The sequence below is a fragment of the Manis javanica genome, chromosome 6 (genome assembly GCF_040802235.1).
Source record: "Manis javanica isolate MJ-LG chromosome 6, MJ_LKY, whole genome shotgun sequence".
Taxonomy (NCBI): domain Eukaryota; kingdom Metazoa; phylum Chordata; class Mammalia; order Pholidota; family Manidae; genus Manis; species Manis javanica.
The window spans coordinates 74,593,412-74,608,827 of record NC_133161.1 but is presented as its reverse complement, the minus strand read 5'-3'; the positions used below and the strand labels follow the sequence as shown (position 1 = coordinate 74,608,827).

At 36.0% G+C, this 15,416-nt stretch overlaps 1 protein-coding gene across 1 annotated transcript in view; it reads left to right on the top strand.

Annotated features, from left to right (window-relative positions):
- Nucleotides 1-15,416, top strand: part of ZNF804B (zinc finger protein 804B) — a 541,824-nt gene that overhangs the window by 993 nt on the left and 525,415 nt on the right. The window lies entirely within an intron of this gene.

Here is a 15,416-nt window from a genome sequence, read left to right as displayed (position 1 = left end):
ATTTACAATTTGAACGATTGAGATTTAACTTAGCAAACTATTCTATTTAGTTTACTATTTGATTTATTCAAGTGTTTTTGTAAAATAATTTTGACCAGAGTTTATGACTTCAACATATTATTAATTTATTCCTTGGTATATACAATAGACTAAAGTATTAAGGATTCAAATGTGCTTTAAGAAACAAAAAGCATGTCATGATTTATTTTTCAAAGTTTTCAATTACTGGGACTAAGTGTCTACATTTAAAGAACAACTTTTTTAGTTTAATGTAAAACCAGTATCTTAAGACTGTAAGAAAGGTAAATGTTAAGTTGCCTGATTTTTATTTATGTATTTTTTGTACTTTCCATTATGGTTTAATGCTTCATTAGCATGAATTATTCACAACTGCAATATACTATAAAAACCTTTGATTAAGTGCTATATGTGATTTGCATGAGAACTCTAAAATCAGAAAGTGCAAGTACCCAGAGATAGCAACAGGACTCCTAATTATGATAAACTATTGCCTCACATGCTTTTATGCTCTGTAAAAAGTGGGCCTTTGCAATTCCTCTCACCCCACAATTAGATGGTACTGAATCAGAAATGTTAGATGGAGTATATTGTTTTATATTGGCACTTAAAATTAAACATGATCATAGGGTTAGAAGGGTCTTGGAGAGCTTTAGTTGAGTAAAGCCCACATTCAGTCCTTCTGAGGAGCTGGTCTGAATCCTTCCTATTTTTAAAGATTCTCAGGATTGTAGTTTGTGCCGTCTCAGCAAACCACCTTAATGTTTAATAAGCCACTGTGTCAGAATCTTCCTACAGCCAACAAATCCTTCAAATTCTTCTTTCAGCTCATTTTGTCTTGAAAACCTCGAGTGTTCCACCTTTCTCATAGACATCATTTTTTAACCTTTTGATAATCTCTGTGGCTGTCTTCCAAAACTCTCTCATTAGTTATGGAAATCTGAATTGGATAGTGTGTTGTGGTATTATGTGTCTTAATAATTCACAAAATAAAGAGAGAATTACTTCATAGTTTCTACATTGTTTAGTTCTGTTTAAGTTGGTTAGAGTATGGTGTTAATCTCCCCAAATCTAAAGTGTTTGTTAGAGGAAATTTCTGTCATGTGGTCAAAAAGTGTCCTTCGTCTGCCAGCCATGGTCACTCATCTCCTAAGAGCCTGACTTATCCCACAAGGACTGTATGACTGAATGTGGGTGTGAGAAGCCGGCTCATCTCCACCTGACTCTGCTGGCTGACCAGGTGCCCACACCCACAGGACACTCTATTTATTCACTGCTGGGCTGGTTTTTACTGAAATATTAATTCATTTACTTTTATCTAAGCATTACACTTCGACTTACTGGATTGTTCTCTCCAATGTTTACACATCTGAATGCACTTAAAATACATTTGCATCATTAAAAAATATCTAAATTAGTCTGTATATGTACTTCCTAAACCTGATTTCTCTTCTTTTATATTTTATTATGGAATTGAGTGACTTTTTCAAGATATTAATAGTTTCTTACAGGACCTGGGAAATGTGTGAAAATTGATATTCATTCATTCTCTGTCATTGGCCAGTTGTTGAGACAAGTCAGAATTGCCTTCACATTACATAATACATGGTCTTCCTACCTAAATTAGAATAGTTTACTTTATTTTGAATCCTAGACCCTTGACTATTTAAGTAACAGTTTCCTAGTCTAGATGAGTTATGTTTGCCTTCTTTATAATGAGCGCTGAAGCATGAAACTAAAAACTGGTTATTCATCACTTCTTTTTATATTCAAATTCATCCCTCACCTCCCAGTTATTTACTGGTTGGCATAAATTTATTGTTTTTTTATCAGCATAAATATTAAACTCATAGATCCACAAGTTATAATAATTATTTATTTTTCTTGAAGCATAGCTATTCTCACAATACCTTTTTTTTCATATTTAATGCCCAGCATGGTCTCAAGTTGACCTCTGCATTAGCGACTATAATTATTTCCACTCACCAAGACTCAGTTTATCTGGGGATTATGGATTAGGACAGACTCACTGCTTTAACTCAGTATCACTAAATTCTATAATGTTTTAGTTCTTACTCTTTTAATGTGTCCCTCTTTTCTATTTCAATCCATAATTTTCTGTTTTAATAGAGATGTTTAAAGGTAGTACATAACAGTTATTGAATGAGACTATTTTGTAACTTTGTTATAGAAAGACTATTTTGTAACTTTGTAACTTTGTTATATCAATTCCTTTTGATATAATAAGAGTTTCTTCTACTGTAGTTCTGATATAAATATATCTGGATAATAATATGAATTTAACATTTCAGTGTCTTACAGATACAATTCTTCAGTTATACAGTTAAAGTGGTTATATACATTTGTCATGTTCCAATCATGTGTCTGTAAAATCTGAACACGTGATATTAAACTGACAGCACAATAGGGAATGATTGTATTTATATACATATTTATTTCAAAGGATTTCATTTAGAAAATATTGATTCATTATATGGAATTCTTGTAAATACTTAATGGAATAAATAATAGAATAAATAAAGCATTTTACCCCCAAACAAATTTCATAAATCAGTAAATTAAAAATCCTAGAGTGAAATTCATCTCCTCTCTTCAAAGTAAAAACATATAAATGTCTTGTCTGTTGCATCTCTCATCTTTTGTGGGACTAGATATGAAAAGATAACATACTGCTTTCCATCCTAATTAGAGTGTGAGTGATTAATTTGAGAAAGTTTATGTTATTTTAAATCTAGGGGTAGATTAAAGAAAAGAAAAAAATGGCAGAGAGTACTGCATGGTGCTTAATGGTAAAAGTCTCTAATTTTAGAAAATAAATGTTCATCCTCCTACATTTTATAATATTTATCTTCCACCTTATCACAAATCTAAAATACTATGACTGAATGATGACTTAAAAAAATCCAAGTGTGAGATACAAACACACACACACACACAGACACACACACACAGGCACATAGATACACACATTATGAATGCTCCAGCATGTTACCTATGGTATTACATTATAGAGTATTTTATCATCAAATGTGTTAATGGTAAAACTTCATTACAATAATTGAAGTATTCATTAAGAAAGCAGTCTAAGATGGATTCATTTTTTGTATGAATTTTGAAGTTCTATCACCATGTTTGCATTTAATGAAACAAATAATGTATGTAGTATCAAAGTTTTTTGAATAGATTCTTATTTTAGGTAATGTATAATAGCTCAAATTTAGATTCCAGTATGGTTTCTTATAGTTTACTTAATCTGAATGGGGTTAATAATAATACTATCATTCAGGATTTCTATTGATTAAATGTTAATAATAATCATAGTTTCATATTTTATCTGTGATACATGTTTAGCTTATTACTACTCTTTTGAAGCTGAGATAGAGTTACCCTTCTTAAGGTGTGTTTATTTCTGTAAACGCCATAGTTAGACATCTAGGAATATCTGTTTCTGGAAATGCCTATTGTCTTCCCCAGAAACACTGGATATTAAGTAAATTCTTTGGATTTTCATCTGAGCAACAGATCAGGGTCCTTGCATTTGTTGTTGTTATTGTGTTTTGTTTAGTGATCTGATCCTAAGATATATTTGATTAAATTGACTAATAGGAGGAGGTGACATACAAACCAACAACCATTTTAAGTGGATTAAAAAATCCTAGAAGGCTCCCTTTGAAAAATTAGAATGCATATATATAAATGAAGGAAGTTTGAGAAAAGATTAGTTACCTTGTGGGTGCATCTATTTAGAGAGCCCTTAATGAGGAAATGAGTGTTGTTACAACCTTGTTCTTTTTTCTAAAGCCTATAATCTTCAGTTGTCTATATTTTCATTATGCTTAATGAGTAGATGTTAAACACATCCAAAAATGCTCTCAAACTGATGTACTTTTCATATGCCAAATATAATTATGAAGATATGCTCTCCTGTAGAGAAGTCACCTGCCTCCTTTTCTTGAATTCATGAATGCATAATACTGCCTTTCATATAGAAACTTTTAGACTCAGTTACACTTTTTAAAAATACACATTTCCTTTGATAATGTAAATATTGTACCAAGAGACCTCCTTTCTTCTCATTGCCTTTTCAACCCTTTCCTCTTTCCCCAAACTAACTGATTTTAGAAAATTGCAGTTGACATTTTTGCTTTCAAAAGTAAGTGTCAACTTTTTAGGTCTTAAACAAATTCGTGTTTCTCTGATGTTAGAAAGTTTCCATGATAAGAAGAATCAAGTGAGTTTTGGGTGCTAAAATTTGTGACTTTTCTCAATTGTACTAGATTTTGTTCATAATTAAAATTTGATGGGCCAAATCCTTTGTTTTGTTTCTTTTAGACATGCAATTAAGATAAAGTATATTTTAGGTTTCTGCCCCATAATTTGGAAACAAAATAAAATGTTTGGCATCATGTCTATATTAAACAGAAGTGGTATTTAACATAGAATTTAGTCATTTTTAGTTTAAAAAAAACTTAGTGTTAGTTGTAACTGTGAAGTCTTTGTTATATAATGTGTGTGATCTAAGATAAATATTTTTCACGTGTTAAGTACTGACAGAGTTTGAAATGTCAGTAGGTTTCAGGCTATATTGGGAGCAAGGAACAAGAAGAGTAATAGATACTTCAAACAACTTCATGAAGGGTATTTCAGGGTGAATTTGGTTTATTCAAAATAGCATTTTCAGAATAATTCTTTGGTGCATATATGTACATATTTTATAGAAAATAATAGAATCAAAGTTAAAATAAAAATGCTACTTTGCTTTTTTGAATATATCTTGGTTTTAACAAATAACTTTTTCAGTTAATAAAATGGTTGACAGCATTTTGTAGACAGATTTTATAAATCAAGTTAACTTAGATAAGGTCTGGAGAGAGAAATTAAATATTTGCCTAATTTTCATGAAAAACTGTAGTTACAATGATAATAAGAATATACTAATCACCAAGTTCCAGTCTGTCTTGAATTGGAAGTACTTATTAGAGTTCAAAAGGTATTCTGGAAAGATGAATTATACCTTGCATAGTATTCTAAGTTGTAACTAAGGCATTGTTAGCTTATTGAAGACAAAAATGCAAACGAACATTATATAGTACTTTAAATGGAGAAGGGCTTTTAAAAATATTCACTAATGATCTTACTTTTCCTGGGATGGACCCTGATAACATGCATAAAACTAACCTCTTCTTTCATTCAAATTTGATACTGAAAATCTCAACATACACTTCTGAAAAACTGATCATCTTGTTGTTCACAGATAAAGACAGCTGTATGGTTAACTATTTTTCTTTTTTTCTTTGGCTGATAGGAATCTGAGAGACAAATCTGTGGTTTAACAAAGTGACAGGATTGATTGGCCTTCAGAGCACCATGATGTCTTTATCTTTGCTCATCTATTCCTAGTCTAGCTCTTATTTTAATTTTATTTTCCATGGCTCTCATTCTTTCAAATTCATATTTTATTGTTTTAATGTATAAAATTTCTTTTAGATGACTTAGGCCTGTTGTGAAGGCATGTCAGGCTATAAGTAAATAATAAATATAGAAAGCCCAAATATAGGGATGCCGTTCAGGATTTTGTACTGGACAGCTTTGAGAGTGATTCATGGAGAGTATTCACTTGGTTCATTTGTAGCAAGTATAATTAGGGCTGCCAATTTCTTGCTTTGACAATTGGCAAATTCCTTTTGGCAAATTTTATTTCACTTTAATGTGGGTGTAAGAGGCAGAATATAATTTATTTTGAAATGGATACTGCCAGGATTTTTTCTAAACAATCTTTTCTTTCCATTTGATTGTTCTTGCCATTGATCCTTAGTCCTTTCATTAACGTGATTATCATTTTTTAAATACCTTTTTTGGTTCGTGCGTAAATACTGACACTTCTAACTCCAGAGGCACAAACCCCTGCAAATGGAGAAAACCACCTCATTCTGTCCGATCCCTGCCACAAGCACGCAAGTTCCCATCCATACATAACTTTCAGTTCTAGCTCAGAATTTAGATCTTCCCCCATATCTCCATTCAGACCCTGCCTCCAGTGTTCTTCCTTTACCCTCCTTCCCACACCTATTACTCAGCACTTCACTTGCCCCATCCACCTCCCCAGCAACAGACAAACACCGTCAGTACCCTCCCTCCGCACACATATGTCCTTTCCGGATCTCCATTTTGCTAGGAATAATTATATTCTCTAACATCTTTCTTGGCAAGCAAAGGCTGTCTGCATTTCCTCTTTGTGAATGAGATAAATACCAGATTTTAAATAGAAAATAACCATTGAACCTTTTTTTTTGAATGATGGAGGGGATGGAAGCTCCACTCAAGTCTGACCCTTCCTATTGATTTGCTTCACCTGAATGTGAGTTCAGGAGACACAGAGGTGGCCATATTAGTTATATTCACATTTAGCAGAAAATATTCAAATGCCTTGGGTAGTATCTGAGAGTCTTCATGATCCACACCCTACCTACATCTCCAGCTTTAACTCTATTTATTCTTCCACCTGATCCTGGGCTCCTGCCATATTAGTTATTCAGAGTTCTTGACCATGATGGGTGTTTATAGACATTTATGCCATTGCACATGCTGTCCCCTCTGCTACAAACCCTCTTTTTGCCTTAATTTGTTGGGCTATGTCTTATTTATTCTTTCATACTTAACTGTAGAGTTGGGTCTTCATGTGGGTCTACACTGAGTTTCCTGTCATGGGTCAGGAGCTTCTCTTGCAGGCTGCTGTTATAGCCACTGTTTGCCTGGGGTATCACTGAATAGTATTTGTTTGTTGTTTTCCATTTCTCCAGGAGATGTGAGGGCCTGAGGTCAAGTCTGCTGTTGTTCTTATATCCCCAAACCTAAGTACAGCTTCTGGTTTATTATTGATTTTAATAGAAAACAAAAAGATGTCAATAGAAATATAAATGATAAACACATACTCCCTTTGGCCCTACTACATAAGAAAACTTTTCCTTAGAGAATTTTTTTTTCCCCAAGTTAGTCAGAATCTTTCAGAATGCACACTGTTCTACTGATGGATTAAGTGGTCACTGTTTTCATGGTAATGCTTCTCACTTGAATATCTACTGAGATCATTTGGTCAATTGCTTCAAGTATAATTTAATCCCTCCTATTAATCCAAACTGCAGAATGCTTTATTCCATGTAACCACTTCAGAACATTTTTTGTTAAAGGCCACTTGGGACTGAAGATTGGCTCTATATAAAATGGATGAAATTCATAAATGAATTAGTTAAACCACATTTTTCATGGGAACATATTTAATAGCTTCTAGGAAATGAATTGCAATTTAGGAACTTGACCATTTCCTTCCTATTTAGGAAGGAAAAATAGTGGATGTAATAGGTGGAAAAATAGTGATGATTACAACTTGCCTTCCTTCCTTCCTGCCTGCCTTTTGCTTTCTTTTGAAAGAGAGACAGTAATTCCCTGACCACTGGCTCCCATAGCCCTTGAGAAAGCACCAGAGGGTGGTTGTTGCATAATTGCCACTACTCTCCAAGTGCCTGAATTTATCAGTCAGACACTTTCCAATGAAGTTTTATTAACACTTGTCCTCCTTGGATCTGTCAGGATGTGGCCACTATCCCAGGAGGAGTTTGGACTTCTTCTAAACAGTGAGTTTTATCTAAATATCCAGTCATCTAGGGTGGACATAAGGAGTAATACTCTCTAGAGTGGAGAGAATCAGGTTTATTATTATATGGCCAGTTTCTAAATGCAAATAGACTTCTGTTACAGTTGTTAACAAATATTTGATTTCTTTGCCTTATTTATAGAATATAAACATTGGAAGGGTCCTTAGCAATCTAGTTTAGTCTCCCACTATGTATTTTTTAATATATCACTGATAGGCAGAATAATGACCCTTGAAAGATGTCCATGTTATAATCTACAGAATCTGAATCTTGCATGGCAAAAGGGATTTTGCAGATATGAATACAGTAAGGATGTTTAGGAGATTATCGTGGATTGTGCAGGTGGGCACAGTGTAATCACAAGGGTCCTTATCAGAGGGAAGCAGAAGTGTCAGAACCAGAGAGAGCTTTGAAGATAGAGGAGGGGACCATAAGCCAGGGAACGTAAGCAACCTATTGAAGCTGGAAAAGGCAAGAAAGTGGATTCTCCCATAGAGTCTCCTAAATAAATCACAGCCCTGCTAACACCTGGATTTTTTCCCAGTATGTCTTCTGACTGAATGAAGGGTAAGATAGTAAATTTGTGTTTTTTTTTAAGCCAGTAAGTAGTGGTAATTTGTTAGAGCAGTCAGTCAAAGGAAACTAGTGCAACCACTTTTAACAAGAGAGAGTATTTCCAATGGTGGGGGGCCTCTCTGTTCACTAAAGTGACTGAGCCTCTTGTGAGACTAAAGTCGTGAATGATGAGTCCTCTGCCCTACCCATGGTCTCTGCCTCCCTCTTCCTGTTGCTCGCTGGGTTTCAGTGTGCCATTGTTAAATCATGTAAAGGACTAAAATATTTGTGAGAACTAACTAATCTTCCATGTACATCACTTGGATTATTCTCTTCTGTATTAATTGAACTTCCTGCAACTCAAATGCTTTATTATGCTTTTTTATGTAATACAAGTTTCAAAATACACTGGTGGTTCTTGTATCTTTGAAAGGTGGAAAACTCAGTAAAACATCATATATTTGGAAAAATACCATCCACACTTTCAAATAGTGCCTGCTTTTTCCAGATATTTCCTTTTTATACTATATATATCATTTATACAGAAGGTAAACAAAAGAACACAAAAAACAGATCACTTTAAAGGCATATCTTAAGGCTGTCTTTCTTAGTTTATTTAGTGTTTGATTTAGATATATTCAATTTCCCTAAGAAGAGAAATCATTAGGTTTAAATAAAGTGTTATGGGATCAATTGAAGTAGTAATTATAATTTCATGAAATCGCCAATATTTTCTATGCTACAGTGGGTTACCTAAACAGAAAAGTTATTTTATAATTTTTATGTTAAAGAATAATGTAATACATAAATTGTCACAAATCAGAAGTGTACAACTTTTTAATGTCCCAGATATAGATGTAGATAGAACATTACAGATCCTTGGAAGCCCTAGGTGTACCACTTACCAAGCATCACACACCCCAAAGTCAAGGACTGTCCTAACATCAGATTATAAACTGCCTTATTTATTTTGATGACATGAAAATGAGCCTTAGTAAAGAACATGTGTATTTGCAGCTAACTTTAACTGATGCAAACTATTGAATTAAGACCCTCCTTTTTGGGTAGGGGTAGGTAGCTAAATTGTATTTCAGCTGCTCTTAGTGTTTCCACTTCACTTTGACCAAAACTAACTTGCTAACTATTTGAAACAAATGACAAAAAAAGAATACTGATTAAGTAAGAAGGAATGGATTTATGCTAATACAACACATGGATTATATCCAGGATGACATCTGTGAAGTATTACATTATCTTTTCCTTAGTATTATGTGTTGAAATTCAAAGATGTGACCATTACATAGATTTATAAATCTCTCGCAAGTGGTTAGGAATGGCTCTGTTGAGTTTTCATTACTTGAGAGGAGATGTGAATTATGTGCTTAGTGGCAAGATAACAATAAATGATTAAAGGAAAGAAACCTCTAGCCTGGACTTCTCATAAAAAAAATGAAATTTATGTGCAAATGACATGTAAACTTTATTACAAAAGTTGTAATAATTCACACACATGCACGAGGATAAAATGCAAGTTTGTGTTACTATGGAAACAGGATTATTGCCAAGAAGATTATAGATAAATTCAAACAATGCTTATATTAATCAATCCCAATTTAAATGAATTTAAATATATTTAAAGGACTGATCATATATTTTTCAATGAAATGAAATGCTCATCTTCCAATATCTGTATGCTATATAGTGTGAGTTCAAGAGTTCTGTATGATGTTACTGGAAAATCTTTGGTGACAATCACTGGTGATTTGCTTCTTATAATCACAGAAGGAGGATTTGTGAGATTGCATTATAGAGAAGAAGTAGTAAAGAGTAAGAAACCTTTCTTATGTGTTCCTTCCTTATGTAGGTCACTTTGCTGTGAATTTGATTTTTCTAAAATCACACTCAGTTCCATTCTCTGTGATCATCAGGATAGATTCCATCCTGAAAGTGATAAGGAAAACCAGTCTGTCCTCCATAGGGAGTAGAACAGGTGAGACAGTATAGATGGAGAGAAATTGTAATTGGCACAAAGACATTCACAGGGAGTGGCCTTGGGTGGATTTACACAATAAGTGCATCACTTACTTGATATTTTAGAGTTAGACTAAACAGACAGTAACTGGAATACAACAGGTGGTCTGCTTATGTGGCAAAAATTTGGGTATGTGAAGTTTTAAATTCGTCATTAAATCATGAATATAAGGCCAGCCCTGGTATTCAATTTCTGATCTTGATGAGTAATGAAGTGCAGAAAGTACCCACAACCTCAATGTTTCTTAGCGCCCTGTTTGGAAACCACTCACTAATGTTTGCCCAGTGTTTTCAGGTGGTTTTTAAAGCTGTGATAGGTACGTTTTGTTCAAAGGAAATCCTAGGAGCAAAATAGAAGCAGAACTACTTTGGCTGATGGTGGAAGGAAGGTGTTGGCTGGTGAAAGACCCCTCCTGTTCTCTGTATCTGGCCAAGGAGGCTGAGAGGGAAGATGCACCTGGGCGTAAGCCCTGGATGATTTAAATACTACTGAGATGGACTGTGAAGGGGGATGTTTCCAAAACATAGTTAAAATGTATGAATCTTACATGGGGTAACTCAATTGGCTGTTTGACACATTGCTAATTAATTCCATCACTAGACACTGATAGTATATTAGTTTCACTCTATGTTTGTAGTTTTTATAAGAAAAACCATTAAGATGACCTTGGGAGCCAGGAACCCCTTAATGGATAAGCTCAAGGAAGTTCAAGAAATTTTACCCTGAACTGAGTGACCAAGGAGGAGTGAAGGTTTATTTTAAATAGAGATAATGAGAAATAGCAATGCGGGGACAGAAATCTAGATATAAAAGGGGAGTCCAGGAGAAGCCTGACATTTCAAAGGAATTGAAAACATAAAAAACATTTTGAATAGGGAGTAAGTCATTCCTTCATTCCTTTAATCATATATTGAATGATTATTATTAAAGGTCTACTATTTGCTAGGTACTTGCTATATTCCAGGGATTTGCTGACCATATAGCAAAACTTTTCTGTGGGAAAAGAAGACATATTTCCTGTGAACCATATAATTCTAGGAACCAGTACTACCTACAGGCTTTGGTGTGTGGCCATACTCCTTTAAATAAGTGGAGAGAAAAGGCAAGGAGGGTATCTGAAATGGATGACCTGAGATAGGCACTGCCTGTGGATGGGGTTCAGTTGGTCCATGGCATTGAGCACTTAGGTCAGAGTTAAAATTAATTTAGACCTAGACAAGTCTAAACTTTTATCTGCATACTTTTCAATTTTGTCTTTTTTGGCTTTGTTTTCTTTTGGATTTCTTAGTGGATTTTTGTTTTTGAAACCTCAGATGTATACATGAAACCAAGGGAATGACAGCAGTTGAGGGCAGGTTTCCTGTAATCCTGCTGTTCTCCTTGTGGGATGCAGCCTAAGGGGCCAATTCCAAACTATAATGATCTATGGGATTAAGGGATGTTGTGGAGATAGAACCTAGAAGAGAGTAAGTATTAGAACATTTAAATGGGCTTTGTGTGGTAAGAGGGTCTGAGTGTGCCATTTTCCTTGGAGATCTGTTCGTGGAGAGGCATGGTTGGCCACCACCCATAGGGAAGGTCACGTATCTGATGTGTGGAGACACTTCCATTCTTAGTGGCAGATGCCAGATAGTTTAGATTCTGATTAAAGGCAAATACTCATAAGAAGCATCTCCTCATCCTGCTACTTATTTACTCTTCAATGTGAATAAATATCTGGGAAAGATTATTCTCTTAGCCTGATACCTCAGCTGCTAGTTAGGTCCCTGAAAGAAAAAAGGGAATCCATTGGAGAGGAGAGCAAAAGCATAGTCTGGGTCAGCACCCAAGATAAGTTTTAATTCAAGGTTCTGTTTTTGAATGGCTCTAGGACCCCCAAAAGAGTAGAGACCCCAAAGAGGAAGCCCCTAAGAGAAAAAGGAAGATTTAAAGGCCCTAGCCTCCAGAGCTCTGTGTTGCCCTGCTTGGAAGATGTACATTCCTGCCACTGCAGGTGCCCAGAGGAAAATTCTCAGGGCAGTTTTTGCTCTGCCCGGAAGCTGGTGGAGTTCATATCCTAAGTTTTCACAAGCCATTTTGAAGTACTACATGCTGGGCAGGTACCAACCAGGAGCTGCTCATAATGAGGTAAACACCAGCAGATACTACAGACAGGGAATTACACATTTTTTTTAATCTCAGAAAGCTGTTTATAAATCTACAAGTTTGTATGAAGAAAAAGTAACTGATGTTAGAGAGGGATATAACAGGGTGAGCCTACCAGTCCTAGAATTAGGGAAGGCTTCCCAGAACAGATGACGGCTAATTTGAGGCCTGAAGAATGAGTAGGAGTTACACCGCATGGAGCCCTAAGGCAGGACCCAGAGAAAGGCTCCCCTGGGCTGCAGCATGGGCCAGGGGGCTGAGGGGCTGAGGGGCTGAGGGGCTGAGGGGGTGCAAGATGAGGTGGGACTGGCAGGAAAGGGCCAACCTACCATGTAGGATCCTGCTGACCATGCAACAGAGGAATAAAGAGTCTTAGGTAGAAATATTGGCTTTTAATCTCACTACAGAGCTAGATACTCTGTAGTTCTGACATGAGAACTTCTACTTAATTCCTATGGGTTGTGCCAAATGAGGTAGGGAACTATGGCTTTTTTGTTGTTATCATTACAGACAAAACCAGAAATGATTTATAAATAAGAAAATAAAGACTACTGAAGTTGAGTCATCATTGGTTTTAGTTACTGTAAATTCATCATAAATTGGCCCATTATTATAAAGAGAGAATAATAGAGCATTAACTTTATAGATATTTGCACAGGAATGATATTATGATTTGAAGTTCACCCAAATACTCCTCTTTGCCTCTTTAGAGGAATCTGTAGTGGCCAAAAGAGTTTTCTTGCTTTAGGAAAACTCTGTTATTTAAGAAAACTCTAACATTCCTGTCAAGAAAAGAAAGGAAAATGGAGGTTTTTAAGAATGGTTTTAATCAATTATAGGGACTCATTTTGTCTTTGTTAAGGAAATTTGATCAAAGGAATTAGAGGCCATTGATATAACAACATTGATGACCCAGGTAATAATCATTGACTTCTTTGGATGCAGCACCTTCCTCATCTGTGAAATGCACATGTGGCCACTAAAAGATGAGTCCCTTCCAGTGTTGCTTGGTGACCAAAGTTGCATGTTTTTAATGTTTATTTAAAAATACAAGGTAAAAACTGTGATGTGTGTAGGGTTTTGTGATATCATTTATGTATATATTTTGCCATGTTTTATGCATTTACCCCTCCTGCCCCTACAGTGTTAAGGTGTGAGCATGGGCATTTCCCTTCTGGTATTCAGTGTAGCTAGGTGGGTAAGCACACTGATCTTAGAGTTGGACTCCCCTGACTTGGTATGATGTCCCACACCAGTGCCCACTAGCTGTGTGAATGCTCCACCACTTTGAGCCTCAGCCTGTTCACTGGTGATGTTATTCGCCTTACAGGGCCATTTAAGGGAATGAGCTGACGAAGAGTAAACGTTTGGCACAGTGTCTGACAAATCGCAAGTGCACAGTGAAAGGCAGCCTATGGTTACTCCTAGCGCAGTTGGCTCGTCCTATCAAAAACAGGTTTTCTTGACCCCTTAAAATGTCTCAGCACTGACTGGGAACTTAGTACTTCTACATCAAATTGTTGAAGCTGTTATTCTTTTGTTTGGCCCTATAAGGTTGCTCTTTATTGTATTTAGTTGTGCTTTCTTGGAAGAGAAGTGCAGGCATGGTGGCCACTTGGCTTGCTGTTGAACACAACTGTTGCAAGTAGCATCCCTGTATTTTCACAGCTTTCATAATGAAAATGCTCAGTGTGCCTGACATTTCTGATTTATCTTTAATTCAAGACAGTGATACATTTGAAGTGGCTTTTCTATTTCTTGGGTTGTTTTTGTCAAAGTGAATTGAGTTAAGTAGAAGAGTTGTTTTTATGATCCTGCTGCCATGTAGTAGGAATTTTTCTCCTTTTTTCCACTAGGGAGAAATATGTAAGCTAAAACTACTGTCTCTGTGCTGATAAGCATCCAACCTCATTACTGTGTTTAGATATTTTTCACTGCCTCTGGATATTCTAATGAACCATTCAGGTGTTTTTCTCTCCATCCCTCTCTCTCCCCAGTAAAAACCCACTTAAACAGTACAATATTTGATAGAAATATTAATGTGACAAAGGGCTGTATGTCATACTTACGTTTACATCATGAGCAAGTATTAAGGTCTGTGTGTTAATACAAGCTTTTTATAGGTGCCCACAGCACATACAGAAAACATTCAATCCATATACAGCATTTGCCACTTCATGTTGCAAAAAGCATTTGTATCAGTGTCTTGTCAGGATAAGAGAAACCACTCTCAGCTTTTCAAACAGAGGGAGTACAATGCAAGGAATTGTTTACAAATATGTTGAAAAGCCTGAGGGAGAGGAGAGGAGAAGGTGATACTATCTAGAGACTAGTCACTGCAGGAAGTCACTACAGCCCCCAGAACTGAGGGAGCAAAGGGGAAAGTGGTATTGCCTGAGCCCCACCAGCCTTACCTGCTGCTGCTTCTGAAACCACCCCATCACTGCCTGTGGGCAACTGGGAGCTCCCAGGGGCTGGTATCCTTGGACCCACTGCCCACAGGGCAGGTGCCTGCAGCTTCTGCCCATGACTACCAGAACCCATGAGCGTGGAGATGCCAAAACAGCTGGAACCAGAAGCAGAAGTAAAAAATCATGGCTGCTTCCCTTTTCTTAAGTTCCACACTCCCACCAGGGCTTTCCATTGGCAGACCTCAGCAGAACCCAGCTGACACAAAACCCAGGGGAGATACAGTTCATAGGCTTCCAGCCAGTGGTTTATAGGCTCCTGGTCTAGGAAGAGAGTAGGAATGGTGACAATAGATCTGCTGGCCAATGGAGAAATACCCAGCCCTGTATTCACATCATGTGCTTTGAGATTGCAGAAACTAAGAGGAAGAGGTATTAACTAATGAAGGAAATTATTTTCTGTTACATAGAAATCTGAAAGGTGGGTACAAATATTTATTTTCAGCCCAGACCTCATTTTTATTAGTTTCCTATTGCTGCTATAAACAAGTACCACAAACTTAGTAGCTTAAAATACCATAAATG